Source organism: Anser anser (assembly GCF_964211835.1).
Source record: "Anser anser genome assembly, chromosome: 13".
Taxonomy (NCBI): Eukaryota; Metazoa; Chordata; class Aves; order Anseriformes; family Anatidae; genus Anser; species Anser anser.
In genome coordinates, this window is record NC_139734.1 from 19,597,456 (window position 1) to 19,609,671 (window position 12,216).

The following is a 12,216-nucleotide window of genomic DNA, read 5'->3' on the forward strand; positions in this document are numbered from 1 at the left end:
ACCTACTCGGCAGACACCTCTAAAATGCTGTGCGCTAAATGTGCTGTAAATTTATTCTTCTGGCAGGTTTATTTCTTCATTAAATATTTATGTTAGATGGATTTTAGCATATGCATGACGTTGCTGTAAATTGGGTTAGAAATTTATCAGGTTAAGTCATGTTTGAGTCTGAAGGTCTCATTCTTGAATGTTCAGTCATGTAGCAAAGAAGAGGGGACCTACAAATAACAGTCTTCAAAGCAAAACGTAATAAATTTGAAGAAGCAACTCTATTTTTCAGTCAACTCATATATGTATCATTTTGGTGGTTTTTTTTCCTTTTTCCTTGATCCTATATGTTATACCTGATTGAGAACACTTTCCTCATCATAGTCTGTTGTATGAGATTTTTTTTCCAAAGTTATAGTAGTGCAATCAGCCTAAAAGAAGAGGATCTAAATTTTCAATAGTGTGCCTCTTCTGTTAAGTTGTTCTCAAATAACTGTTTTCTTTTATGTTAAACAGAGTACTTTCCAGCATCTTGAGAAATGAACTCTTCAGATTTCTATGATATATATAGAGAGATCATTAACAATAATTTAACAGATAAATAGTTCTCTGCCAATGGGTAGCTTCATGAGTTTTCCTTTCTTCTGACTATGTATTTGTGCTATACAGCCACCATCACATGTATTGCACTGCATTGCTTCTATTTCGTGATTACAGTATTAAGTATACTTAGTAAAAATAACAATCAAGAAAAACAGTACACAGCCAATTCTAATGTGGAGTTCGTGCTAAACAATCACAAAACCTTGGGAATATATGAAAATGTTCTTTAATACAACTGGTAGTTGTATGGATGTTTGCCAGTAACATTACCCCGTAAGTTAGCGCACATCAGGTTATGTTTTTTGGGGGGGGAGGGGAGGAAGGAATTACATTCACAAATCAATGCATTTAATATTTGACCAGCTCTAGTTGACATTCTAATGAATAGACTTTGCAGCTAGGAAATTCCCTGCATGACCGTTGCAGAATGATTTTTTTTTTTTTTTAATTTCTTCTAGAAATCCCATCTGTGTTTTTGATAACATTCTGGAACAAGTTCAGTGGTGATCTTAAGATCCATATGGATCTTATTATAGTCCTACTTGCTATGGGACTCTCTGGGAATTGAGGTGAGTTGTAAAAGATCATTAGCTAAACTCAATGTAATTAATTAAAATTTCAGATTACTAGTAATCTGAATTCAGTAAAAGAAGCTTATTAATTAAAAGGAAAAGAAAGCTGTTGCATTCAGATAAATTTTGTTAGAAATATATGATCTTTGTAAGTGTCACTGTTTTTCATCTTCCTTGTAATATATAGAATAGAAATACTTAGCATAATGGAGCATTCATGTTTATTAAATTTACATTTACTTTGCAAGCAAAACTTCCACCTCCTATTTTCATTAAATATGTGGATCCTAAATAATCAAACATGCTGACTGGTATTGCCAGCAGAATATTCCTGTTACCTTCTTAATCTCCTCTCCACCACTCAACCTCTTATTCCCTGCTAGAATAGAATTAGAATGTTGCACCACAGGAGAAGGAATACAGGAATTGTTACTGTGGTATTTGTTATAGTGATGCCTCTTCTAAAGGCTCAAAACTCATTTTCTGATGACTATATTGAACTGTGGCATTCACAGTTATATTGAGGCTAAAAATCTGAATGTTGGGTCTTTCTTGACTTGTCTGTCCTGTGTGTGTTTTTGTGCGTCATACGGGATGTTACAGAGCATTTATCAGGCGACAACTGTTAAGGGAAAAAGAACAAATGCAGTAGAGACATTGAATAATGTAATTACATAGCTCCTGGTATGGATGTGTACAGTTACTTCCCATATTGTGATTTCCACCCAAAGAAAACCTTATTCTGCAGGCTGGGGGAAGAGGAGGGAGTAGGCAGCATGAGCATCGGTTACATCCCTCAGTTTTCAAGGTTCAAAGTGCAAATGGTACAATCTTCTGGAAAGACTTCTAATTTTGATTTTAAAGACTTCATGGGGTAGAGAATACAATGTATCTCTGGATATTTTGCTCCAGTAAGAAAAGAAGAATAGCCAGTGCTCCATGCCACTCTCCCAGAGTCCTGTCTCCTGGCAGTGGCCAGGGAGAGTATAAGGAAAAGAGCAGCATGTAATACAAAACTTTTGTAGCTTCCATACTTTTGTAGTTTTCATGTATTTGTAGTTTGAGAATTTCTGAAACCAAATGGGATTTTGTGTTATGCTTGAACCTCAGTGGTTTTGTCTCATCTTCCCAAGCACTGTCAGTCTCACCGGTGTTCCAGTAGATCCCTCAGTTCCTGTAAGAACCAATCATGATGTGTAACATGTACTGATTTTCATGTTTGAAAATTTTCAGACCTAGATTATTATAAATCTTAACACAGTAACATCTGAAAATGCCATGTTGCTCTTCCTTTTTTTTGTTACAATATGAGGCCAAGAAAAGCTTATTTCATTCTTGAGCGTTCAGAGCAGATTAGAAGAGTAGGGAATGATCACAGATAGAACAGTTCTCACAGACAAAAGTCAGGGAGAAAACACTTAGATCAGTCTTTTTGGAGAGTGTTGAGAAATGAGGTAGAAGGCCAACAGAAGAGCAGAACAATCACTATTTACATTTTTATAGATTTCTGCTGTCAGAATTCCAAAATATGCATTTGACTTATGTGGTGTAAATGACCGTGGCAGGACCTGTCTGTGTCTGTAACGCTTCATGGCTGTGTGCATCACTCACTGCACTTGTTTTTCAGAAGTGGCCAGAGAACAATGAATATTGGAGTAACACAGCTGGCTACAAATGTTAAATTGTGAGAAAAGGAAGTAAGGAACTGATCAGTGCTAATAAAAAAGTCTTTTTCAGGCACTTAACATTTTGTTACTATACTCACAATGAACATTTAAATTCTGTGAAGCAATAATTTGCCAGCTTTTCTGAGTGATAAGTGCTAACAAAGAAAATAAATATTATAATGCTCTAATGTGCTCTTCTGAGGAGGTTCTTGTATGCATTATTTGCTCCTAATCTCTGTCCACAAGATAGATGTTATTAGGATATTATGCAATTCATATTGCTCCACTTACTCTTAACTGTTAGTATCATATGTGCCACTGGCAAGAGACTAGGAAGCGGGATACAAACCAAATCTATAGTCCTATCTAGGATAAAAGGCAGGGATTTGTTTATATGTGTTCTTTCAAATAGGCCATTAATATTTAGAATTAACCCAATATCTAAAAAAATCCAATTATTTCTTTTACCAAAATGTTTCCTTATAGCACAAAAAACAAATAGGGGTGTTTGATATACTTCAGGCAAGCTAACATTAAAGTCATGGCATTTATGATCTTTATTCATATCCCTTATTTCAGTGACTTCCTGCTTCTGGAGCCAATTATGAGGTAGATAAAGTGTTCGTAGTCCTAGGAAGGAAATTTGCATAAATGTGTCTTGTTCTTTTTTCATTGCAGTAGGAGTCTCAACACATCACAGTGAATCTAGGCCAGGCATTCTGAGTCCATAAGCAGTTGCATAAATTTGTATCGATAAAACATACTTCCTGTGTTTTGCCACTTAATAAGGAACCAGTTTTAGGAAGAAATAACTTGAAGCCTGTCTTTCTCATGTAGTTTCTGTTATCAAGAATTATATCATGTCCTGATAGGTAGCATGTTTCGTAAAAGATAGAGAGGAGAGCCAGAGACTTGCATTCTGCTCTGTACCAGTGATTTGCCATTTGTTTGAGCTGGTACTACTCAGCGTGCCTCTATTATTGCTGTGCCACCATCCCATTCTTTCTCTCTGATCTCTTAAGTACAACTCCGCAGAAGTGTTTTTATTGTTGCATATCTGTTCAAAGGAAGCAGGGTGACAAACAGAGCTTTGAGCTTAGTAACACTCACTGTTATTGTGCAGTTAAAAACATTAGCAGACTACAAAGGGACTGAATGAATGTTATTGAGTGGCATGTGGCACATGTGTTGTCTGTAGGTTTGTGCCCAGTGCGCCGCACCAATAAGCACACAGAGTTGGAATCCACACGAAGGTCTTCTTCAAGGCTTCACCTTCAAGGCTTCTTCTTCTTCAGTGGCTGTTCATCCCTTTCCTGCGTTAACCAGCCTGCACACCAGTCTGGTGGTGGTACCTTGGGTAAGTTTTTTTTCATATTTTTATCTCTTTGTGGTTATCTTTGCCATCCTTATGGGGTCATTTCACTTTCAGAAAGCCCTCCGCACCTTTCACTGTCTTTCTGAACAACATTACTTCATTTGAAGTCAATGCTTAGAACCAGTTCATTGTATGAAACAGTCATGATTGTAATTCGTCCAGAGGAAATTGCTTTTCCAAAGGTGGAGAAGTTAATTAAGTGTATAACAGGAGGAAACTAAACCTTACTAATTAGTGAGAAGGGTAACGATTATGGGAGAGAACAGATGACACTTGGCTGAAGACGAACTCAAGAAATTGCTTTAGCCAAAAGGAAGTTAGAAGAGTGAATAGAAGATGAGCTTTAAGAAAGCAAAGACTGTCGCTGTGTCCTGATAAATTATACCTCATTTATAGTGTGTCTGCTAGATGTTAATCAATAATACGTCGGGATGATTCTTCGCTCTTAGGCACATAGCCTGCTCTCTGTTATATAGAATTTCACTTAAATCCTTTGGGTTCTCTCCCTGGGAGGATGTACTAAACGAAAGGGTAGTGACTCTTAACACACAACTGTAAGAATGTTCACAGGGGTTCTGGACTTCTGCAGTGAAGAAAGGGCAGCACCAGAGCTTGGCTCTGCTAGCCCCTTGGAAAGACAAGGACAGTTGATCCTGGCAGGCCTACTGACAGCAAATTGCACAGCCATAGCAGCCATATCATAGCAAAATCAGAGGCCAAAATATTGGCTTCAGATTGCTCATCTCCTACGCTGCTGTATTTACCTCTGAACAATAAAGACATTTAACATTCAGGAAAAATAATTAGTTCAAGGCCTCCTGCTTAATTAGGTTCCCATTCTAAATTCACTCTTGCTGGTCTTAGCCCTAGATAAGTAGTGACAGTTGTATTGCTGTAGTCAGGATAAAAATATTTTACTTTGATTTTTCTGTTGGGGAAAAACAAAAGAAGAAGAATGACTGCATTTCCCATTATTCTGTTGCATAGAACTCAAATGTTTGACCCTTTATGTGTCATTGTAGTTGTTCATTGGGAAGTATTAGAGGATCATCAATCCACTTATGCCCTCCTGTAAAGGAGCATTGCTTTTGTAGCTGAAATGTTTAATTGGTTTCTTTGTGCATCCTCCAATGCTAGGTTAAATTTGTATTAGTGAAGAGGACTAATTCAAGGTTAATACGCTGTTTAATTCTTACTTTAGAATTTTAGTGAGTACTGGTCTTACACTGGAAGACAAGTTGATATCAGCCTTCCAGACTTACATTTGTTAGTCTGCAATAACATATAAGCATGTGTGTGTCTCTCTGTATGTGAACAGATATGTGTATATATAGATTTTTTTTTTTAATGAGAGAAAGTTTTTCCTTAGGTAAAAGTGATTTTGTCCAATAGCAGAATTCCGTAGTAAAGTTTTACTGAGCTGGAATAAAAGTACCTAGGAGAGAAATTAAGATAAACATATCTAAAGGAAAACTATTTATTTGCTTTAAATGACATTTGCTATTTAATTGTAAACAAACTTCAGTATCTTTAAGACAAAAACCTATTAGACAAATCTTGAAAAAAGTTAAATGTATAACTGTAACTATCCATTTAACACTTAAAAACAAGGAATAACATTTATTCTCTTATTATAAATGTGCATGATGCTGTTAGTAGAATTAGAGGAAACTTCAACACTAAAAGACACATTTTTTAAGCCTGCATAATACTAATAATCAGATTAGAAAAAAAATATTGACAAATCAAATTCAAACTGCTCAGAAGTACTATTTTATATTGTTGCATCATGTTGACTTCAGCCTTCCATAAGGCCAGCGCTCAAACTCCAGTGTACTGTAGGCAAATACTAGCACATGTTTATGACATTTTTTGGTTTAATTTTCTAGACAAGTAAAAACAAACATAGTTCACCTTTGGTTTCAGTATGTCTTTTCTTTGAAGCAGTAGGTCTGGCCTTTCGTCAGTCTTGTTACTGGTACCTGCATGCCGCAACCAATTCTTTGTTCTTTTACTTCGTCTGAATTGATAGTCAGTGTCCTGGAATGAATAAAAACAGAAGGGAGAGAAGCTTTTTTTCTTTGCTCAGTGTTTAACTTGCAATAAGAGATGCAGTAACACCACAACATGGAAAAATAGATAGTATGTTGTAAACTGTTAAATATCGATCGTCTTTGTTTAGAGGATATTTTAGTGACTACTCTTTTTTGTCTGTTCTGAATTGAGTAAATTCATAATCTCTACTAAATGAATAGTTTTTAAGAGAGTTGTTAATAGATGCACAAGATGGCTTGCAAAGGAGAAATAATGCACTTAAAGTTTCTCAGCATTGCATTCTTGGGATGCAATTTATTAGCTGAGGTGAAACAAAACTTTTAGGACCCACTTTCAATGTAAGTCTAGACCAGTTTACTAGGACAGTTCCTAACAGAAGACGTGAATTAAACAAAAATGGGAAAACAGGGCGGGGGGGCAGGATCAGGGTATATTCATGTTGGTTGGTGATGTAATGTACTGTCTTGGGGTCTAGAGCACTAGAGCAGTAAGCAGTGATGACAAATCAAATAAAAAAGGTTCTCTGTTAGGACATAAGAAGGATGTTGAAAATCTGCATGCTACCAAATGCTACGCATAGTTCATATGATGCTTCCTTTAAGTAACTTACCATGGCCTATTTTGTGCAAATCAGTACCTTGTTCTAATACGAGACAGTTTGAAAGATATTTTTAAGCAAAGAAGGTTATCTAAGGGTTTGTTATCCACTAAGGGTTGTTCATATTTACTCATGTTAGCTTGTGTGGACTACTGTTTATTTGTTTTGTTGTAACGCCTGGAGGCTCTTCTTACTTTATATAGACAATACTTAGTGTGCTAGGTGCCTTATAAATAATTTTTCCATGTGGAAAGAAGTGTTGTGTGTGGGTATATATATATGTATATATGTATGTATGTATATATATGATATATATGTATCTATGGGGTATTAGTCATTGATGAGGACTGTCACTTGTGGATCTGAAATGAATAGCTAATAGATTCATTAGTGTTACTCTATTTCTGTATTCATGTTTATAAAACCCTTAAAGCAATCCTTTGCCTGCAGTCTTAAGCAATACACATGCTTGGAGATGTAACAAGTTGAGATAAAAATAAAAAAACCTTTTGATAACAAAAATGGTTGGTAAAAGTCCATGGGAGAGCATATCATATATTTAGTAAAGGAAATGATGGCAAGAGATGCAAATATAGAAAGCATTACCATCTAGTCAAGCTGAATGGACATTATAAGGACCTTTAGAAAGTTCTGTTACTTCAATCTAGTGTAAAATGAGCACATAGAAAAATGGCAGAGGTCATTTGTTGCCTTAAGGAAAACTGTCGAAGTTGATTATAAGGTTTGCTTTCAATATGAAGAGGAAGGAGAAGCTAAATTCTAGACAGAAATATGAAATCAAAGTAGAAAAGATACATACCCTCTAATTTGCAACAAACCGTTAAAGATCTTACCATAGAGTCCTTTTATACGATGAGAGTTTTAGATATAACATTGATACTATTAATGGAATAGTGAAGTGGAACAGTGAATGAAAAGGCCATAAACAGCCTTTGCTACTCCGTCACATTCCCTGGCTATTGAAACATCCTCAGGGGAAGCGATGGAGCTGCTTGCAAATTAAAGGAAGTCAGCCTCAGCTTGTGTTTAGATGACCTTGACTGATCTTAGATTTGTACCTATAAATGTTAGATACTACTCTATTTCTCTGCCTTTGTCCTCAGGTCCTCTAGAAGGTTAAAGTAGTGAATTCTCAGAATATGGGATAAACACGTTTCATTCAAACTATTTGGAATTTCTCATTAAGTTCTGCTCTTGTGTAGGTTCCCTCACATTCTAATTCTGTTCAAACAAGTTTTTACATACGTGCCTGATGAAACAGAGTTCCAATCTTTGTCCATTTTTTGTTTCTTTTTAATAAATCTAACAAAGTTTTCTGCATTTGCATTACTGTGACTACATTTATGCAAAAGTTAATTTGTAAACATTGGTGAAATTAATTCACAATATTCCGTGGACTTGTCTGTCCTCATTTTTCTTTTATTTTCTTTTGTTCTGTTTTTTGCTTTTCTACTGAAGACCTCAAAGTCATCTTACTTAGAAGAGAAACTGGGCACTTGGCTGTTTTGATTAAGATGGGAGTTACTTAATTTAGTTGAATGTTGCCATCTATAGTTATTTGTTGGCAGAATTTTTTTTTTTTTTCCTAGAAATATCCGGGAATATGGAAATGGGCTTTGCACTGGGTTAATGGAAGGTATTTGTCAAATGTATAAGGGCACAAATATTTAGTTGTGCTGGAAGAATGCATGCTAATAGAACAGATGGATTTGATCTTACGTCACCTTTCCTTTCAAATGTCACTGTTACATCATGATATCATCCGAGTGGTCTGTGCTCTTGGGCAGGGTCTCTCAAATGATTGCTTTCATCAGCTAGCTGATGAAGCATGTTCCTGCCACCCCTGGAAATGGGATGGAGGGGTTGTGAAGAGCACAACCAACTGACAGGCACTTCACCTGGCTGGTGGAAGGCAGAGGCAGATAGTCTCAAACAGGAGATATCCTCCAGCATTCAAGTTTTTTTTCAGATGGCCTTCTGAGACCTTCAGAAAAGGTAAACACTTAGAGCAGCTCTTTCAACTGTACTGAAAGCATCTGACTAGATTTTTGCATGTGAATGTTTCTGAAAGAACAGTTCATCTCCCAACCTCCTACCCTTGCCAACCTTTCTGTGAGAAGCAGGCAGCTTTCAGAATTGAAGTTCATTAATTAGACAGGTAGAGTAGATTGAGTAAGCTTGCCCCAATCCTGACTTCTGTTCGTAAGAGTACAAGGTTCAGAAGTTCAACGCAATGGCTTGCTGGAGCTTCTCCTGTTACAGTCTCTTTTATGAGCATTATGTTTACCTACTGAAAGGAAAGCGATGGCAAATAAGAGAGAAAAATTAAAAAGAAGTGTGACCTTTTCAGTGCTGGAGTTGTACAACACATGCTCAAAGCTTTTGAAGGTTATAGACATTGCTTTCAATAAAGCTGTAGGACATAATCTAAGCTTCCTTCATTGCATCACACAAGTTCTCTATGCTGGCAAGCTGAATTCCTCTTTACCTGAGGCATCTGAGGCATGTGGTTGTAACTGCAAAACTCAGATGTATGAGTGCAAAAAGAATGTTCTGTAATTGCAATTGCTTTTATGTTGGATTTACAAAACACCTTTTATCACCAGTATACTTGGCAGCCTGTTGTTTTTATTTGAAGAGTTATTTTTACATTTAAATAATCATTAGAATCACTGAAACCATAATAACTTAAAAGCAGCCATGTTTCTTTGTGGAAGTTACCTGGAAACTAAGATTTTGATTCATCAAACTCAGAGAAGTAGGAGCATTAAAATGTCTAGGTTCCTGAGTCCTTAGTGTTTAGACCCTTGGAGAGAAATCAGGAATACTCTCACCTGGCCAGTGCACAGAAGTGCTTCAGAATGATAGTCTAAAAAGCCAGCGTAGATAAGGGTGTCTGAAGACACATGCACTCATATAATTTCTGTGGAAAAACTGTATGAGGTTTACTGCTGTGTTCTCAGTAATGACCAGTTGTAATGCTATGGCCGGGGTCTCAAAAGCCCGTGCTCATCATTACTCTAGCTGAAGGGACTGAATTTTTCTACTTCTGGCTTCTAAAAAGCATCCTAACACCCTGCCCTAATATCATGCAAAATGGTGTTCTGTGTGAAAGTATTCAGTGCACAGGAGAAGAAAAAAATATTAGACCAGACAGACATCAAGACAGAGCAAGAAGCAGCATGACTGCGAAGGCTAATGGCGATGGTACTTCCTAATAGAGGGAGTCCTGTCATCTGTCTTAAGACTTTCTAGGTTTTATCCAATAGCTGCAGGAATTAGGTTGCTGGAAAATATCACATAGCTTTATAGCTTGGCAAAGGAATATTATCTTTTTATATATATGTAACACTTTCTAGAATATTTCTTCCAGAGGTGATGCCCTTTCGTTGATTTGGAATTATTTCACCCCTTATAATTAATCCTCAGCCCTTCAAGTTGTTACCACTCATTTAAAACACACAGCAACACTCCCATTGTCTTCTTGAAGTTCAATGTAGATTCCTGGTTGAAATGATGTGATGCTCTGAAAAGGCATAAGAAAGCAGGCAAAGAACAACTTTGCAGCTTACTTTGATGATACCATGTCATGTTTAATCAGTGAAGATTGAACCAGTCACCTTGAGATTCTGAGAGCATTGTTCAATACCATTTAAAACATTGATTTTCTGTAACTATGAATCCTCTCAAGTAGTCATTAGACAGGAAGCAAGTTACCTGGGGGTTTTTTAATACAGAAAAAGTTAGAAGTATAGAAATCTAGCCTGGAGGAGGCAAGCAGGAAACTGAGGAGCAGTTTGTCAGACCTGAAGCAAAGGTATATCTCCCAGGATTCGCAGGGGCGATGGTATTCAATTGATTCTCAGAAAGAGCTAGAACAACTTTTTGACCTTGCCTCACCTGATGACAATACTTTTTAGGTAACTAAAAATGGACAGAAAGTGGTTAGAAGGAAAAAGAAAAGAATGAAAAAGAAAAATCAAGTTAATCAAGGATATGAAGAGTAAAGCCTTGGATCTCTTTTTGCAGAGCTACCATTAGTCATGGATGTTTAGTGTCAACAGATGTTTCAGTGCAAAAGCAATTACATGAAAACATTCAGCAAAAAGTTACTTTCCATAATATCTCTTGGTGTTTGAAAATGTTGAGCTTAAGAAAGAATGATCATTATGGGTGTTTACTCATCACTTTTACTATTGGTTAGAATGAAAGAAACGTACAAGTACCAAGATTCTCAGATGATGTTTAAATTACAGCAGAGACGTAGGATACACACGTGCAAAAATATCAACAATAAAGAATAATATACTCTTTTTGTAATGCACCTGGTGTTAGCTGTCTGCTTCTGCTTCTAACAAGCGCTATTTACCTAACTTTCAGGAGTGCTCTAACTTGCTGGAATCTTGCTAATCTAAGAAATGTCCCAAAATAAAATAATCCACTGCTATAAATACAAGTAATTTATAGTGATATTTGTGTACATATATCTAATCTGTTTGAATTTTATATTGGTCTCATCACAATGGTATGAGAGTGGTCTGAATTTGATAATCTGAAGTACAGCATCATTTGCAAAAACTAGTGTTGGTTGATGAGCTGTCTTGCAGTATGGAAGAAATAATGAAAACTATTACAACAGCGTATTTCTGGAAAATCAGAGGATGGTTTTGAGGACTACGTTTGGACGTACTTAGGCTTTGTATTTCACACGACAGATAACCACTTTTGAAAGTTGTTTTAAAGTAGTTTTAGCCACTGAAAAAGTAAACAGTTTGAAATGTTCCTGTTTTGTTTCTGTTTGCCCTGTCTGGCTATATAAATATGATACTGTATGGACATTCCTGTTGGATTGGAACAGTTTAGGTGGGTTATCTCAGTGGGAATTGCCTAAACAGAGTAAATGTAGACTGCATACTAATCAGTTCAAACAATTCTCTGTCTCTGCAGTCAACACAGAAATATTTCTTACTACTTCAATATTGAAATGTGGCAAATGGAATCAGTTTATCAATGTTTCTTACATAAAATTTGTCATTAATTTTCTTTGCTGTCCTGCTTACTCTCCTGTAAAATCTACAGACCTTAGTGAAGACTGTGCATCATAATTGATTTCAGGATTGTTACAAATGACATAAATTTAACCCAACCAATTAATTTGCTAAAGCTTGCAAACACTTATTTCCTTTATCCAGCATAGTTCTGGTGTTTTTACATTTGTTTTCAAGAAGTTGATTTTCTGCAGTATCTTTTGTTTTAGTGTGACAAAATGAATGTATTTGCATGTAAATGGAAGGATTAAAAAGCGGTATAGTTAATTTAGAGAATTTTGGTAATACA

General features: G+C 36.2%; 1 protein-coding gene across 1 annotated transcript in view; it reads left to right on the forward strand.

Annotated features, from left to right (window-relative positions):
* The window catches only part of LOC310880977 (uncharacterized protein), a 1,343,899-nt gene that overhangs the window by 522,775 nt on the left and 808,908 nt on the right, over positions 1 to 12,216 (forward strand). The window contains exons 12-13 of the mRNA XM_083797545.1: positions 1,050 to 1,160; positions 4,029 to 4,187. The gene's annotated coding sequence lies outside the window, so the exon portion shown is untranslated. The remainder of the gene's footprint in view (positions 1 to 1,049; positions 1,161 to 4,028; positions 4,188 to 12,216) is intronic.